Here is a 17515-nt window from a genome sequence, read left to right as displayed (position 1 = left end):
GATCAAACCATCCACAGTTTCATGTGACAATGGGCGGAACGCGGACATCAATGCTTTCCAGATCTCGCAACCCGATAGTCTGTTTTTTTTTTCTGCCTGTAAACACATCATCCATTCAAAGCCTTTTGACTTAAGACCAACCAGTCCGAGTGCAGCGACTGGTTCCACAATGTGTTAAAAAGCATGCCGCCCACCCCAAGACGGGGGTCACAAGTCACTGCAGAGGGGGCGTGATGGATGCCCTTCGTGGGTCGCGCTCTAATCACAAGTGGAGTGTCTGTGATTGGCTGGATGACAACCCTGAGCTGGTCTGGTGTGCAGTTTCAGGCTGCCAAAAACGACAGCGTCACCAAAGCCAAGTTCACAAGCTGTAATTGGGCCTTTTTTCAAAAGTGCAACATTAGTCAATCACCAAACACCTCGGCGTGCTGGATGCGCATCGGTTCGTGGGGAGCGGCGGGCCTTGTCAAGCGCCGCAGTCATTTCCGCTGAGTAATGTTCTGTCTTTGGCTACAATGAACATGAAAGTTACCCAGAAATCTGGATGCGATTTTAGGACGTGACCCAACAGGCGATGTGTTTCCACGGGAGCCCCCCCCTCCCCCAACTCCCCGACTGCTGCAAGCTGGAGAAAACGACACCGAGGAACAGCACGGGCTATCAAAGTGGCAACACGTTGCCAGCACAGAAGCCTTCAGTCCTTTCCAGTGTCCGCAAAGACAATGAACCTAAACACCAAAGCCCCAAATGACTTCCAGAGCCGAGGGTCCTCTGTTGAGACCAAAATCAGCCAAGTGATGGCTTCATGCTTGGATCAAAGATCTGAATTGGTCTATACTGTCCGTCCTCCTTAACGAGAAAATCAACTGGCGGATGGCAACCATATGTCCCATGGTGATCCCCATCCAGGAGACCAGGAAGATGAACACAAACAGGAGTAGTGATATCGTAGTCATTTTGGCTGCTTATCATCCAAAGGCTGGAGAAATGTCTGACTTCTGAAACACGTTTTACGAGCCTCAGTGGATTCTCTCCGCCGCACATTTGGAATTTTATTAACACTGATACGAGTAAGTCGTGAAACAGCGTAATGTATCAATCTGTGAAGTGTAAAGAGGGGCCGGGGGGGGGGGGGGTGGGTTATATGTGAAGTACAACGGAAATCTGCATTGTGTAATATTTCATGGAGGCTGCACTGTGGACTAGTGGTTATCTCGCAGGTTAGCTCACAGCTAGGAAACACGAGTTCGATCCCACCCTCGGCCATCTCTGTGTGGAGTTTGCATGTTCTCCCCGTGCATGCGTGGGTTTTCTCCGGGTACTCCGGTTTCCTCCCACATTCCAAAAACATGCTAAACATGATGATTATCTAGCCATTTCTATGCTCTAAAATGCTTCATTCAGGCAAAAAATCGGATATAAAAATTTGCTTCAACATGCAAATGGCCAAGTGGTGGTTAGCGCGCAGCCCTCACAGCTAGGAGACCCTAGTTCAATTCCACCCTCGGTCATCTCTGTGTGGAGTTTACATGGTTTTTCTCCGGGTACTCCGGTTTCCTCCCACATTCCAAAAACATGCTAGGTTAATTAGCGACTACAAATTGTCCATAGGTATGAATGTGAGTGTGAATGGTTGTTTGTCTATATGTGCCCTGTGATTGGCTGGCCACCAGTCCAGGGTGTATCCCGCCTCTCGCCTGAAGATGGCTGGGATAGGCTCCAGCACCCCCCACAACCCTGGTGAGGATAAGCGGTAGAAAATGAATGAATGAATCTTGGGATGCATCATCATGGAACTCACACGAAAGACTAAAAATGTGTCACAACGTGCACCTCTACTGTTAGCCTGTCCAAAACCTTGTAACTTTATTTACAAGTTCAGCCTAATCACCAATAATCACCCACATTAAATACTGTATTTATTCGTAGAAATTTAAATACCGTATAAAAAATCAGTGTGTGAGAATTTGAAAACGCTGAATGAGGCTGCACGGCGGGTGAGTGGTTAGCGCGCAGCCCTCACAGCTAGGAGACCCAAGTTCAATCCCACCCTCGACTATCTCTGTGTGGAGTTTTCATGTTCTCCCCGTGCATGCGTGGGTTTTCTCCGGGTACTCCGGTTGTTGTACCCCATGGTTGTTTGTCTATATGTGCCCTGTAATTGGCTGGCCACCAGTCCAGTGTGTACCCCGCCTCTCGCCCGAAGCCAGCACCCCCGCGACCCTCGTGAGGAAAAGCGGTAGAAAATGAATGAATGAATAATATTCCATGGTTATTAGATAAGCAGTTGAAAGCTGGACATGCCCTGGACGGGATGGGAAGTCGAGATGTCAGGTTTGGAAATACTACCTCGGTGACCAAACCCTGATCCAAACTGGACCCGTGAAAAAAACGAACTGGACTGTGGTGGTGGACGTTCCAGATTACTCAAATGAACCGATGAGTTGTTTGTTGTAATGGGTCTCTCGTTTCCTTCATCAGCAGCGAGCACAGTCATGGCTGCTGGGGTGGAATAGTGTCCCCCTCCCTTGGCAGCGCATGGCGTCAGGAGGTGGGGAGTCATTGGTGCCCATATCGGGATTAGCGATAGTTTATGTGGCAGCTGTTGTCGATGCTAAAGCCACTTGTAAATAAAAAGGGCGTTTGGCAGGAGCGAGATGAGTCACTTTGAACGCTCGGCATCCGTGATGATCCGTGATGATCCGTCTCTCAGCCCACAGGAAACTCCAGCGAATTCCCCCCAGAAGCTGCTGGCGTGGAGATGAGGCCATGTAATGAAGCCCTTTTTGTCAAATTGTTGCTGTTAACACAACGCTGCAGAGTCGCTCACGTCAAAGCTGTCGGAGTCTGGCTGTAATTAGTGTCAACTTTTTTGGTATCTCGCTGGAAGCCAGGAGTCGGATCGGGTTCTGGAATCATAGATCCATTTTTGAGGATTTGTTAAAAAGTCACCCAAATTGAAGTAGACCTTTTCTGGCGCTTTGTTGCACTTACACCTTTCCATCCGTCATTCCATCTGAAGAGGTGCAGATGGAGATTCGGCATAAATGTCACCATCATTCATGTGATCCTACCCATTAAAATAAGAACCTGGGGGGGCCACATCTACATACTGTAAATCAGGGGTCTCAAACACGCGGCCCGCGGGCCAAATGTGGCCCGCAGGACACAAGTTTGAGGCCCCCGCCTTGATATGAAAGTTTAAGAAAAAATTATTACGTTTGATTAATGTTCATGTTAAAGGTTAAATAACTGTTAATAGTTATCCTCCCTATCCGTGTGGAAGTGGTAAGTTTTTGGCTATTTAAATTTAAAGGAAATAACTTGAAGGCTACCGTTTAGGTCGCTAGCGCTCTAGTTTGCGAGTTAGCATGTGTCTCAAGACCCTGCAGTTGCGCAATATGTTGTAAATAAAAAGAGTATAAATGTGACTATAGTCGTGTTTTGTCATGTCTACAGGGCTCTAATAATGCTTTGTTCATTTTAATCTGAAAAAAATAATTTGTCTACCCACCAACTATATGTGGTTTCTTAAGTTTTTATTATTTGCCGTTTTATTATTATTATTATATTTATTTATTACTGATTGATTGATTTTCTTTATTCTTGATTTGTTTATTTATTTTTCATCTTATTTTGTGCAGAAAAATAAAAATTAATATATTTGAGAACAGTGGAATGTTTTATCAGAGCTTTTCTTGTAGAAAATCAGAACCAAAGCACTGAAAAAGTATATTTTTCTGCTTTTAATAAATGTGTTGTTTTTTTTGCCTGATGCGGCCCATCACAAAGCTGAGATGCAGTTTTTTTAATATATAGTGTATATAAAACGTCTTAACATATTAATGTGATGCTTTACAAAATGTCCTTCTGTGCCCCCTGCCCCCCCCCCCCCTCTCCCCCCGGGTTTTACAATACTGCTGTAAGGCACCTTCATTATTGAAGTCCATGCATAACGTCGTGCTAAATTTCTATGTATTCTATTTGCGTGTAAAACATTCAATGTGTGCCCTGAGATTATTTTAAGAATTTAAATGGGAGTGAAAAGCCATCAAGCCTTCTCGCCGTGATTCATTTGCCTCCTGGCGTAACTTTAGTGGAGCCTTCTGGAAACATCTATTCCTGTTGCTGACCATCCAAAGGAACAACACAAAAACTGTACTTTTTTTTTTTTTATAACATTTCATCAAATGTCTTGACACACTGGAAAATAAACCAAGACAAATATTATTTTTAGCTGGGTGACCGTTGACGTTAACGTTGATAAATGGAGTGTGATGTGTACGTTTTTATAAAAAGGCTCTCATAGGAAACTGATTTTAAAGATGAAATAATCCTGCAGACTATTTTCAATGAAAGTGTCCTTTGGAAAATATGCTGGTCTATTCTGCTTCTCAGAATGAAAGCAACAAGTGGTAACGTTAGAATCCTGTATTCTAAAAAAAAAAAAAAAAAAAAACTTTCCAAAGTGCTTAAATGCTACTTGGTAATGCCGCCTGTACAGCAAATATGTGTGTTGGACCGACTCTAAAGTTGGATTTGTAAATGTAGCTTTTGATGAACTTCATCAACGTACAAATAATATCCTTCAGAATAGTTTATTTTCCTCTCATCCTCATCATGCTGCGTCATTCTCATCCAGGAAAAAATATAAGTCCATCCTGAAAAGAAAATGTGCTTTGATATGCGCTAATTGGCTAACTCGTACTCGAACCGCGGCATCTGCTGCAGTCTGATCCCTGGCAAGAAGACCACCGGACTCGCAGGACTTTTGGCACCTTCAGCAACGCTCTGTGGCGTGTCTATTAAATCATCTTTGCCCCGGTCCCCTTCTCGATATAGCCGTGTATTTTTGAACAAGAAAAATATTTGACTTATGCATACTGTAGGTGCAGCGCCGCTGGTCGGCGGCCAAAAACACCATTATCAAAAGGCCAGTGAAAGAGGAACATTCATGGCTGCCTCACTCTGGAGTTTGCTCGCGTCTGATAAGCATTCGTCTTCGGTTTCGTCTTACTGAAATCAAATTACACCCAAATAACAGGAAACATCTGACATTTACATTAACGTGCAATTCTTAATGTACTTTCATTATTTACAATGCAGTCATTGCATTTCTCACATTTTTGGGGGGGGGGGGGGCTTAACACGGATGGAGACTCTGCAACGTTTGTGGAAAACTTCACATTTTAAGGTCACCACCGCGCTACAATCGGTGGACGATGGCAAGTTCCCCACAGATTTTTAGGATGTGGGCAGGGGATGGTGACGTATACTTTGATTAGCGACAAAAATGTGATGCTGTTGATCATGCGGTTATTGGTCCGTATGATGAAGATGACATCCTGAAACGATGCATCAGTCGCTTCCTGAATATGAACACCATTCAGTGCTGCTTGCGGCTTTAATTAAAATAATTGTTTTTTTTGTTAATTTTTTTTTCTAAAATCACAAATACTTCAACTTGCTGATATAGTTCCAATACTTGAAATATGATCTCAGGGAAGAAGTACATTTGAAACACTTATATGCTAGGACTACGTTAAAAAGCCATAGCATTTCAGTATGTGGAATCAAACTAACTAAATACAAATAATACAAATACAAATACTACAAATAAAAATAATACAAAAAATACAAATAATACAAATAATACAAATACAACAAATACAACAAATACAAAAAAATACAAAAAATACAATAATAAAAATAACAAAAATAAAAATAAGACAAATAATAAAAATAATATAAAAATAATAACATAAAATAATAATAATAATAATAGTAAATGAAATTAAATTATAATGAAATTATAATTAATTAAATTATATTAGGAAAGAAGGAAGTGAACAAATGTAACAATACTGATTGTAAAAGTACAAGATGGAGGGGTAGGATTTAATAAGCTTTGCTTCTTCCTACTCCTTTTGGACATGTGGAACTGTGAACTGATTATGGGATGCATTCAATTTTAATCCGATGCATGTTCAAATGAAATTAAACCATTACCATTACCATAATGACGTGACAAAACAACATATGCTGTAAACGTTTTAATAACTATCCTGACTGAAGCAACGCCTCCACTGTCGATTTTTTTTTTTAAGGAGCTTTCTGTATTTCTAACGGTTTAAAAACAGTTTCAGAACTATTGACTGTATGGCTGAGACTAAATAAACAAGGATAATTTGAAGAGGGACAATTTAGCAATGTTTACGGTGTCTTGGTTACATAATGGCTTTTGCGTTGTCATCCAATTTGGAAGCACACTGGTGGCTTTCATTAGTGGCATGCATTTTTTTTTTTTTTTGCATCATATTGAGCGATGCTGCCAATGAGCTGCCGAACTTCTGAAAAACACAGCAGGATGCTGCCAACATGCAAGCCCGACATGCACACACACATGCAAAACACACACATGCAAACACACACACACACACCTCCAGAGGCGGTGAGGCTTGATTGCTGAAAAGCATGGTGGCTCGTCTCCAAGCGAGGCCACTTTAGCACATCGCCAGGCAGCGGCAGCCTCCCGGTCGTCAGCATGTCGGGGTTACCTCTGGGGGCCGGCCTGCATAAACACACATGACCCAAGACAAACTTTCACCATTTTGCCAGGTGTGCAAACACCAGGCTGCAAAAATACCCCGGAAAAGTCTTGACGGTGCAGAAACACAATGTCGGAGCTGCTGATGAACCCCCAAACTGACAGGAAACGGGGTCGGCAAAGAGGACATCACTGCATTGTCCAATGAGACAAAGGCGACGACCGCATCCTCTGCTCTTTGACCTTTCTCTGCTCCCAAACCCTCAAGTGTTTGTTCCCTGGCCTCTCTACCGGTGAGCCCCCAAGTGAACCTCCTGCGGGACGTCTTCCAGGCACTTAGCTTTATGTCTTCGTGTGAACTTGACACGCCAAAGCAGTCTGCAGGACGCAGAGAAACAAGACTTTAACTGCTACCAGATGCTGCATTGTCCTAACGCATTGTCTCGTTAGCCCGGGCGGTGGATCCAATCCATGCTCGGGTAGTTACGGCAAGGCCTTCGTGTCGTTTGCCAGTAAGAACCATGAAACATCTAAAAAAGCTGGGATAGGCTCCAGCTTGCCCTTGACCCGACTAAGAATAAGTAGCACAAAAGATGCATGGGCAGAATCGACACGGTACGTTATGTCATGGGAGCAGCAGTCCAAGCAGAGAAGCCCAGACTTCCCTTTCCCCGGATGCTTCATCCAGACTTCGTATTCCCAGACCACTTGACAGACATAGTGTCATCTTCCTACTACCAGTTGGAGGTGCCCTGAACGCCTCCCAAGGCAAGCATTTCCAAGGTTTCCCACGAAAAACCTTAAACTCATTTCAGGGATGGGATTCATTGGGATGGCCGTATCTTCCAGCACAGGACGTGTTCTCCACTCCGTATGTTAAAAATAACGGCTGACGGCAAAGAGCATCTTGATGAGCAAATCCACTCTTGCATATGTGAATGGCGCGGAGGCGAGCGGTCGGCGAGGTGTCGTTAGCTAGCTAGTATCAATGCGGCGAGAAAGAGGTTCAGTCTTGTTTTGGATCATCAAAATACGGCATGTTATCATATTACATTTTTTTTTAGAGGGCCTCATAGTCTAAATAATTGTATCCCGATGACAGCAGTGTAAGCTGGCTCAGTTTAACTTTTTCTTGTGTTATAATATACAGAAAAAGGAAAGAAATATGGTTATGGTAATGTTTTTATTTCATTTGAACATGCATCAGATTACAATTGAATGCATCCCATAATCAGTTCCCAGTTCCACATGTCCAAAAGGAGTAGGAAGAAGCAAAGCTTATTAAATCCTACCCCTCCATCTGGTACTTTTACAATCAGTAACTGTTACATTTGTTCACTTCCTGTTTTCCTAATATAGTTTAAGTTTTTATTTATTTATTTATGTATTGTTTTTGGTCACGTACCAAAACACGAGGTGATATGAGCATCCAATGACATAATGGGTACCATAGTAAGTGTCAATATAGTGATATATATAATAATAATAATAATAATACATTTTATTTGTATAGCGCTTTTCAAAATACTCAAAGACACTTTAAAGGAGAATGGAGTTGAATAAAGCAAGTAAACAGAGTAGGAGACACACCAAAATACAACATTCATTGGTTAATACACAGTTAAAACATGAGTAAAAGCGGGGCGGGGCACAGCAGTCAGATATAAAAAGTATATATAAAGTATATATATATAAAAGTATATATATATATAGATAGCACATCAAGACTGATACTTAATGATATTTATTTATCTTAATTATTTTTATTTTTATTTTTATTTTTATTTTTATTTTTTTATTTTTATTTTTATTTTTATTTTTATTTTTATTTTTATTTTTATTTTTATTTTTATTTTTATTTTTATTTTTATTTTTATTTTTATTTTTATTTTTATTTTTATTTTTATTTTTATTTTTATTTTTATTTTTATTTTTATTTTTATTTTTATTTTTATTTTAAACATCATGACTGGTTCAAGACTCTTCAACCTTGTACGTATTTAGCAAACATCAACTGCTTGTATTGTTTCTTGAATTGGCTCATCGTTGTGCATTGTTTGATTTCCTTACTCAATCCATCCCATAGTTTGAGTCCACATACTGAAATGCTATGGCTTTTTAACGTAGTCCTAGCATATAAGTGTTTCAAATGTACTTCTTCCCTGAGAATATGTGTTCATGATGGGCAAAATTCCCCCAAAAAGTGCAGTTCCCCTTTAAGGATGGCAAAATTATCGAGTTAATTTTCAACCCGCTTATGCTCACTACAGTCGCAGGTATGCTGGAGCCTATCCCGGCTGACTTCAGGCAAGAGGCGGGGTACACTCTGGCCTCAAATGACAGCAGTTTGTTCTATTTTTAAGGCAGATGAACATCTGATTTCACAAATCATGAATAATTCATTGACCGCCACCGACACACAGTCTGGCGATAAAAGATAACCACTTTTCAACTCTTTTGTCAGAATCAGATGCAATGCGAACCCGGCCCTCGGTGCCTCTTGCCTCCGCTCACCCCCGCCGCGAGACTGTGAGTAAGCACGTAGCCGCCTGCTGCTTATACTATTAGCGGCGCTGATGAGAGTTGTCTGACAGTCTGTAAAGTCAACCTGTAATTACCACGGCTGCGTATCCCCGGGCAAGAAATGCAGTCAGATTTATAGATTTATTCCGTCTTCAAATTAGCATCGTGCTGCAGATTCCAGCATTTCATCTCGCAGTCTGCTGGAATGTTTGGAGAGCAATTCGCAAACGCACGTCCTCTAACCGCCAACTGTAAGATAATGCAGGGGCACCCCAGATATATAAGGCGCGCACACGTAGTACAAACCTCAGCAAAGTATCGCTTTCACTTTTTTGGAAAATGTGACACCGTAAACGCATCAGGACTCGCATCCAAAATCCGGATTCATGAATGATTTTTGTTTGCAGAGCTCGAATGTGTTGCCACCACAAGAAGCAACATCCTTGTTTAGAAGTGACTCACACTTTCCACATTTTGGGATGAGCCTGAGAAGTTACGGTTCATCAATTACCGGCCCGGGACAGTGGAAAGTCGTAAAGCATTTTGACTGATGGCGTCAAGCTTGCGCAACTTGGCGACGGTCGTAATTCAATTAGGATACCGTCAGCATGATACAGTGTGTAGGTTCTAATTAAATGAACGACAGTTAATTACGTTTATGCGCTGTTGCTACTGTGCTTCATCGTCGTTCGGCATGTGTTAGCTAACACTTGAGAGAAATAAGACGGCAAAGTGCATAAGTTTGTTGTTATTTGACCCTGGAAGTTGATTGATTTTCTTTCCTACTACATTTTCTTACTTTCTTTCCACACATTTAACTAGCAAAGCTGCAGGTTGTATTTTAAGACGTGTAGCAAAGCCTCTTTTTCGCTGCATTACACTTGGCTTTGGCCCTGGAAGTTGATTGACTTTCTTTCCTACTACATTTTCTTACTTTCTTTCCACACATTTAACTAGCAAAGCTGCAGGTTGTATTTTAAGACGTGTAGCAAAGCCTCTTTTTCGCCGCTTCAGACTTGGCTTTGGCCCTGGAAGTTGATTGACTTTCTTTCCTTCGACATTTTCTTACTTTCTTTCCACACATTTAACTAGCAAACCTGCAGGTTGTATTTTAAGACGTGTAGCAAAGCCTCTTTTTCGCCGCTTTAGACTTGGCTTTGACCCTGGAAGTTGATTGACTTTCTTTCCTACTACATTTTTTTACTTTCTTTCCACACATTTAACTAAACTTCTTTAACTAGGAAATAATGGCGACAAAGAGAATATGGCTGTCTGGTTCAAACTCCTATGACACTTGTAAAAACACGTAAATACAGAAGAGACCGACAACAATATTCAAAGTTACTCGCAGCCAGGAGATTGAAACAACATACCCAGTGACATGCCGCTCCACTCTGAGTATGAAGTTCACACTTCACTTTCGGGGGTCCGTACTACATGGTCGTGCAACTCTAAGGGGGAGGGGGGAGAAGGCAGTTGCACGAGCTGTATTTGTTTGTCTATGTGTGTGTGTATATGTGAGAGTGATTACTTTTATTATTTTATGAGTTCTTATCTTGACACATTCTTGCAGGGTTGCTGTTGGCGCATCCGGGCACCTCCAGGACCTGGGGGTCACTGGGGGTCTCTGGTCAGGGTCACGGGAACATTTCTTCTTTAGCACATTCAAAGACTTTCTATTGTCTAAGCCAGGGGTCTCAAACTCGCGGCCCGCGGGCTAAATGCGGCCCGCGAGACGCTAGTTTGAGGCCCCCACCTTGATACCAAAGTTTAATGTTGAAATAACAGCTTAAAGCTGTGTGCACACCGGACACAATTAACATGATTTTGCCCCGCCCATACTGTTACCCTACCCTGTTACCCCGCCCTGTTTTGCTTTGGATTAGCAATGAAGCTAAAGGCTTATGACGCTGGGTACAAATAAATGCAGGAAATGATTTGGAATAAAACGGAAATACACGTCAACATAAAGCATCTCATCAAACATGTTGTTAAAGTTACCACGCTGCTCCCAGATGGAACTGAGTACGATGCTAACTTGCTAATTGGGTCAAATTATTAAGTTTCATTAATGTTCATGTTAAAGGTTAAATAACTGTTAATACTGTACATTTGAATCTGAAAAAAATCATTTCTCTACCAACTGTATGTGGTTTCTTACGTTTTTCTTATTTGTTGTTTTATTATTATTTTACTTATTTATTACTGATTGATTGATTTATTGTCTTTATTCTTAATTTGTTTATTTTTTTTTGTGTATAGAAAAATAAAAATTAAGATATTTGAGAACAGTGGAATGTTTTATCAGATATTTTGGTGTGGAAAACCGGAACCAAAGTACTGAAAAAGTGTAGGGTATAGCAGAAGCAAAAGTATTGAAGATAGTTTTTTTATTGATTTTTTTTTTTTCAGTTTTTAATAAATGCGTTAGGGTTTTTTTTTTTTTTAAACCTGATGCGGGCCGGCTTCACCCAGAACCTAGCTCCAGTGGCCCCCAGGTAAATTGAGTTTGAGACCCCTGGTCTAAGCACATGGATATAAGGGTGATAACTAACGCTATATTCATTCTAGCTACATTTTATTCTAACAATGGCCCACAAACTTTTAGCTGGGCTCTTCGTCATCCATCAGGATCTTCTCAAAACGAGAAGCAGCCTCTTCTCCATACGTTTGACTTGCTGTTTTTCCTGTAACGCCGTTATTGTGCCGCACAAGGCCCGAGTGTGGAACCATGGTGTTATGAAATCATGTGAAGAGGCCAATTATCCATCACAAAAAATCCAAGACAGCGGAGTGTATTGTTTGCGGCATTGTCGCTGCCACGCCGTCCGACGTCCTCCTCATAAAGCCTGGCTTCTCTGCTGAGAGATGCTGGCTTTGTTCTGGGCAGCAGATAAACAGGCGACGTGAGAGGTTCAGTATAATGGGCTGCTTATGTATAACATCACTGAGGTTGGCTGCCATGACCCAATCACCCCCCCACCCCCCCATACTCTGAGTCACACACACGTCCTGCATTGGTCCTCACACTGCGTGATGACATTTGTCATCATGTGACAATACGAGGGAGGGGATCATGTGACTGTCATCCTTGCACTGGACTTGCATCATCGACGCTGTGCATGTCGTTACTGTGCTGACTTTGCACGTAATGGGACTCCTCCACTCCGTAATGCCTTCTGAAAAAAGATCATAACAACCCTCGTTTACATAATGTGACCTGCATCTTCACTCATTGACTGATGGCTATTTTCAGAGAAGAGAGCTCCATTCGGGTATTTTTGCTGAACTTTCCAGATCCACAGAATATTAATATTATTTTAGGACTACGTAAACACTCGCACTATGTCAAGAAACTTTAGGCTCTTGTTTTTAAGCAGGAAAAAAAGTTTGGTTTTAGCCTTTTGGGGTCTTTAGAAATCAGCAGTAGAACACAGGGTGGTTTCAGCCAAACATTTTAGTGTCCACTAAAAGTTAGGAGACCCGAGTTCGATTCCACCCTCGACCATGTCTGTGGAGTTTGCATGTTCTCCATGTGCATGCGTGGGTTTTCTCCGGAGACTCCGGTTTCCTCCCACATTCCAAAAACATGCTAGGTTAATTGGCGACTCCAAATTGTCCATAGGTATGAATGTGAGTGTGAATGGTTGTTTGTCTATATGTGCCCTGTGATTGGCTGGCCACCAGTCCAGGGTGTACCCCGCCTCTCGTCCCAAGACAGCTGGGATAGGCTCCAGCTGGCTTGATGTAGAGCTCCGGTGTAGCACCAAAGCGGACCGCTAGCTCGTTACTATCGTCAGCCACAATGGCGTCACCTATGTCACCGCTATCCTTTGCCATAGCGACAGATCCACAGCCAGGCGAATTCCATGCTGGTGTAAGCTGCTTTTATTTTTGTCTCTGCTGGATTTGTCGGCCATTTTACTCTCTCAATTCAAAAGTCCCAAATTTTGCACATTATTTGAGACTTTTTTCCCATTCAAAATGAATGACGAATTTTTCAATGTTCCATATTCCTCAACTTAAATGGACCGCATCCAAGACAGAATGCAGACACTTAACATGCTAGGTTTAGCATTGCTAATTAGACCACAGACCTTGGCTACTACAACCATATCACAGAATATATAATAACTGTGAAAAAAAAAATTGATAATCAAAATATCCATATTTTTTCATGTATATGACTTTAACAGCAGCATCATCTTATGTTAGGCGTTTAACTGAAGGAAGACAAAATGATCAAATGTCCAGCTCTCATGCCTGAGCTGGCAAAGCTGCAGGTTGTATTTTAAGACGTGTAGCGAAGCCTCTTTTTCGCTGCATTAGACTTGGCTCTGACCCTGGAAGTTGATTGACTTTCTTTCCTGCTACATTTTCTTACTTTCTTTCCACACATTTAACTAGCAAAGCTGCAGGTTGTATTTTAAGACGTGTAGCGAAGCCTCGCTTTTTTTCGCTGCATTATATTTGGCTTGGCTTTGACCTTGGAAGTTGATTGACTTTCTTTCCAACTACATTTTCTTACTTTCTTTCCACACATTTAACTAGCAAAGCTGCAGGTTGTATTTTAAGACGTGTAGCGAAGCCTCTTTTTCGCTGCATTAGACTTGGCTTTGACCCTGGAAGTTGATTGACTTTCTGTCCTACTACATTTTCTTACTTTCTTTCCACACATTTAATTCATGTTCCCCCAAATTCCATACAAATTCACTGCGTACCATTCAACATGGTAGCGTGTATAATACCTGTACTAGTACGTGTACAGCATATGCAAGTCCAAGCTAAAGCGACCTGTCAGCGAGCACGTAGAAACCATTGCTTGGGTCTCGGCGGGCCTGCCCTCTTTGAAGCGCAGCCTCGGTCGGGACTGTTTACCCTGGCACGGGAGCTTGATTAAAACGAGCTACGAGGAAAAGCAAAATAGCTCAGCCTTTCGGTGGTCAGCCGCAGCAGCCTCATCGCAGCCTCCACCAATCATCTGATGATCCGACACCCCCGTTTGTTTTTTAACACATTTTAATGCAATCATAAAAAGCTATTTTTAATGCGTGTTTAGCTTCCATATTAAACATTTCCCCTTATTACTTAAAGACCGACTCTATTTTCTCTGTGACTCCAAAAACAGCTGTCCAGACGCCACAAAGCTCAGCGGAAGATGAAGATACCAGCGCTGCACTCCGCTAGAACGTACAATATCATAACTCGCCAAACAATCCTCACAGAACGTCAACATCCTCTTTGCCGATGCGGCGCCGCGGATCACATTTCCTCATCTCCGTGAGTTTTGGACAGCATCGCAGCGAACCTCTACGTGACTTCTGCCTGCGGCGGGTCACAAAGGAGATGGCTGGCCTTCGCACCGCCAGTTTCCGATACTGGCTTACATGTGTTGCCCGTTCCAGCCAATCAAAGTCGCCTGTTTGCTAGCATGGCGCTTTTGATGCGTGACAGACGGGAGCCAAATTAACTATTAACTCATTCACTGCCAAAGATGTCTTTGAGCTACAGATCACAAATGTGACTTTTAGTCTTGTAGGCAATGTCTTTCTGTCCCAGCAGGGGGCAGCAGTTCTGGATATGACAAACATGGTCAAATGACTGAAAGGATAGTTGGCATTTTAAGATGTGTAGCAAAGCCTACCCTTTTTGTTTTTAATTAACACTGGCTAACTTCATTCATTTATTTTCTACCGCTTATCCTCACAAGGGTCACAGGGGGTGCTGGAGCCTATCCCAGCAGGGTACACCCTGGACTGGTGGCCAGCCAATCACAGGGCACATAGAGACAAACAACCATTCACACTCACATTCATACTTATGGACAATTTGGAGTGGCCAATTAACCTAGCATGTTTTTGGAATGTGGGAGGAAACCGGAGTCTCCGGAGAAAACCCACGCATGCAAGGGGAGAACATACAAACTCCACAGACATGGTTGAGGGTGGAATCGAACTCGGGTCTCCTAACTTTTAGTGGACACTAAAATGTTTGGCTGAAACCACCCTGTGTTCTACTGCCAATTTCTAAAGACCCCAAAAGGCTAAAAACAAACTTTTTTTTCCTGCTTAAAAACGAGAGCCTAAAGTTTCCGGCAGTTTACGTAGTCCTAAAATAATATTAATATTCTGTGGATCTGGAAAGTTCACCAAAAATACCCGAATGGAGCTCTCTTCTCTGAAAATAGCCATCAGTCAATGAGTGAAGATGCAGGTCACTGATTATGTAAACGAGGGTTGTTATGATCTTTTTTCAGAAGGCATTACGGAGTGGAGGAGTCGCCAACTAACCTAGCATGTTTTTGGAATGTGGGAGGAAACCGGCCAAGGGTGTAATTGAACTCGGGTCGCCGAGCTGTGAGGTCTGCGCGCTAACCACTCGATCACCGTGCAACTGACTAACTTCATTCATTCATTCATTCATTCATTTTCTACTGCTTATCCTCACGAGGGTCGCGGTGGGTGCTGGAGCCTATCCCAGCTGTCTTCACCCTGGACTGGTGGCCAGCCAATCACAGGGCACATATAGACAAACCACCATTCACACTCACATTCATACCTATGGACAATTTGGAGTCGCCAATTAATCTAGCATGTTTTTGAATGTGGGAAGAAAACGGAGGGTGGAATTGGCTGAGGGTGGAATTGAACCCTGGTCTCCTAGCTGTGAGGTTTGCACACTAACCACTCAACCGCCATGCAACTGGCTAACTTATCGAAGTTAAAAAAGACGCCATATGATGGCAACAAGTTAGAATAGATATATTATCTTTCATACTACAGTGGATCCCCGCACATTCATTTTTCATTATTTGCTTTTTTTCTCAGAATAGGCCGTTTTTTTTCACAGAAAACACATCTCATTCATCGTAAGTCGGTCATAATCTATAAATACGTAATACAGGTAAAATGTATAACATACATGTACCGCTGTTAACAATTTTTTGTCTTTCTGCATCACTGATAATGTTTTTTCATCAATCATTAAGATTAATTCAATTAATCTTAGTCAAGATGGCCACCTTCCACAAATACTTGAAATTTGAAAGCAAGGGAAATTTTACGGAAAATTTGGGAAATTCTGGTTGTCCACCAGAAAGCAGACCGGAAGTTGTGCTGCTCTGGCAAAACGGGAGAACTATTAAACCGGATGTGTGCCGGGAAAGAAGAGCAAAATCTGTTATTTTTCCAGATGAAAATGAGACCATTGACGGCTACGCTTTGACATCCGACTCCAGTAAGGAAAACGAGTAGAATCCAAAGCAACACCTCGCTACGTTTGTGATAACAAGGCAGCTCCGTTGGAAGGAAGGTGTGTGTGGTCCTGAGTGGTAGAACTGGTCTGGCAGGGTGGGCCTTCCACCACAGTCCTCGGGGCAGGACCAGACCTCGCAGCACCAGTCCAGGCTCTTCATCTGGGATTCAGTCGGTAGCTTATGTGACCACCGGAGGAGAAAATCTTCTGAATTAAATATTATATTCCATATTGTATTCCAGCCTTCACAGCTGTCAGGAATTTGTCTCGACACAGATGGGAGCTCCAAAAAACTCTCTGAAGACTTCTTCCCTCAAGTCCGTGCGTTGTTTACATACAAGCGCAGTGCGATTAGACATGTTCAAGCCATGAAAACGCTCCACTTCGCTTCAACCCCAGACCACGTCGCGAATGCGCTCTGGCGTGACACGCTAGGCTCCGCTTACGCCGTAATTGTCCAAATCCCTCCAATCAAGGACCGTCGTCTTTCAAAGCGAAGACAAGATGGGAAAAAAAGTTTGTTTGTCTCCGAGTCCAACGAAACTTTATTCTGTGTAAACAAAAGCAGAACCTTTAATTGACGTGGTCCTGGATCAGATCTGGACTTAGTGGAGTCCTCAGAGGCGAAGACCGCTACCATGGTCCGTGACGCCGGGTGAACCCCTGACCTGACATCCTCACGTTGAAGCAAACTATCATCAACTTCCTGCACTTGTTAATTCCTGATGATATCCAAAACGACGCCGCCATCATCATCATCATCATCTTTGGGCTGAGATTGTTAACCGCCATGGCGTGCCACACAAGACGTTATATGCCAGCGGGCTTTTATGATTTATTTTTCATTCCATTTTTAAGGCTCCATCATGATCTCCAAATTGCGCTCCCGTCGGGACGCTCGTAATTTGCCTGCACTTCGTCCCGCGCTTTTTAACGCTTTTGACAGCAAAGCATCCCGTGTCCTTCATCCACGCCGCCTTAAATGCTGTTATTCAAAAGGATAACATTTCAAGTTGCTGGCTGATTACCCAGAAAGGCAACACGTGCACGGAGCAGATCATTGCCGGGCGTATTTTTAGCAGGAAGGTAAATGCCACGGCTGACACCGTGCATTAAATCTCGCCGTAGAAAGAGCCACCGTGCGCTCGGAGATGCCCGGGCTGTGTTTGCCTGCTGCCAACCGAGTGGCCA

General features: G+C 42.7%; 1 protein-coding gene across 4 annotated transcripts in view; it reads left to right on the top strand.

Moving 5' to 3' along the window:
• Positions 1 to 17515, top strand: part of LOC131120346 (runt-related transcription factor 2-like) — a 116346-nt gene that overhangs the window by 55486 nt on the left and 43345 nt on the right. The window lies entirely within an intron of this gene.

This window comes from Doryrhamphus excisus, chromosome 1, assembly GCF_030265055.1.
Source record: "Doryrhamphus excisus isolate RoL2022-K1 chromosome 1, RoL_Dexc_1.0, whole genome shotgun sequence".
NCBI lineage: Eukaryota > Metazoa > Chordata > Actinopteri > Syngnathiformes > Syngnathidae > Doryrhamphus > Doryrhamphus excisus.
This window is presented reverse-complemented; position numbering and strand designations above follow the sequence as displayed.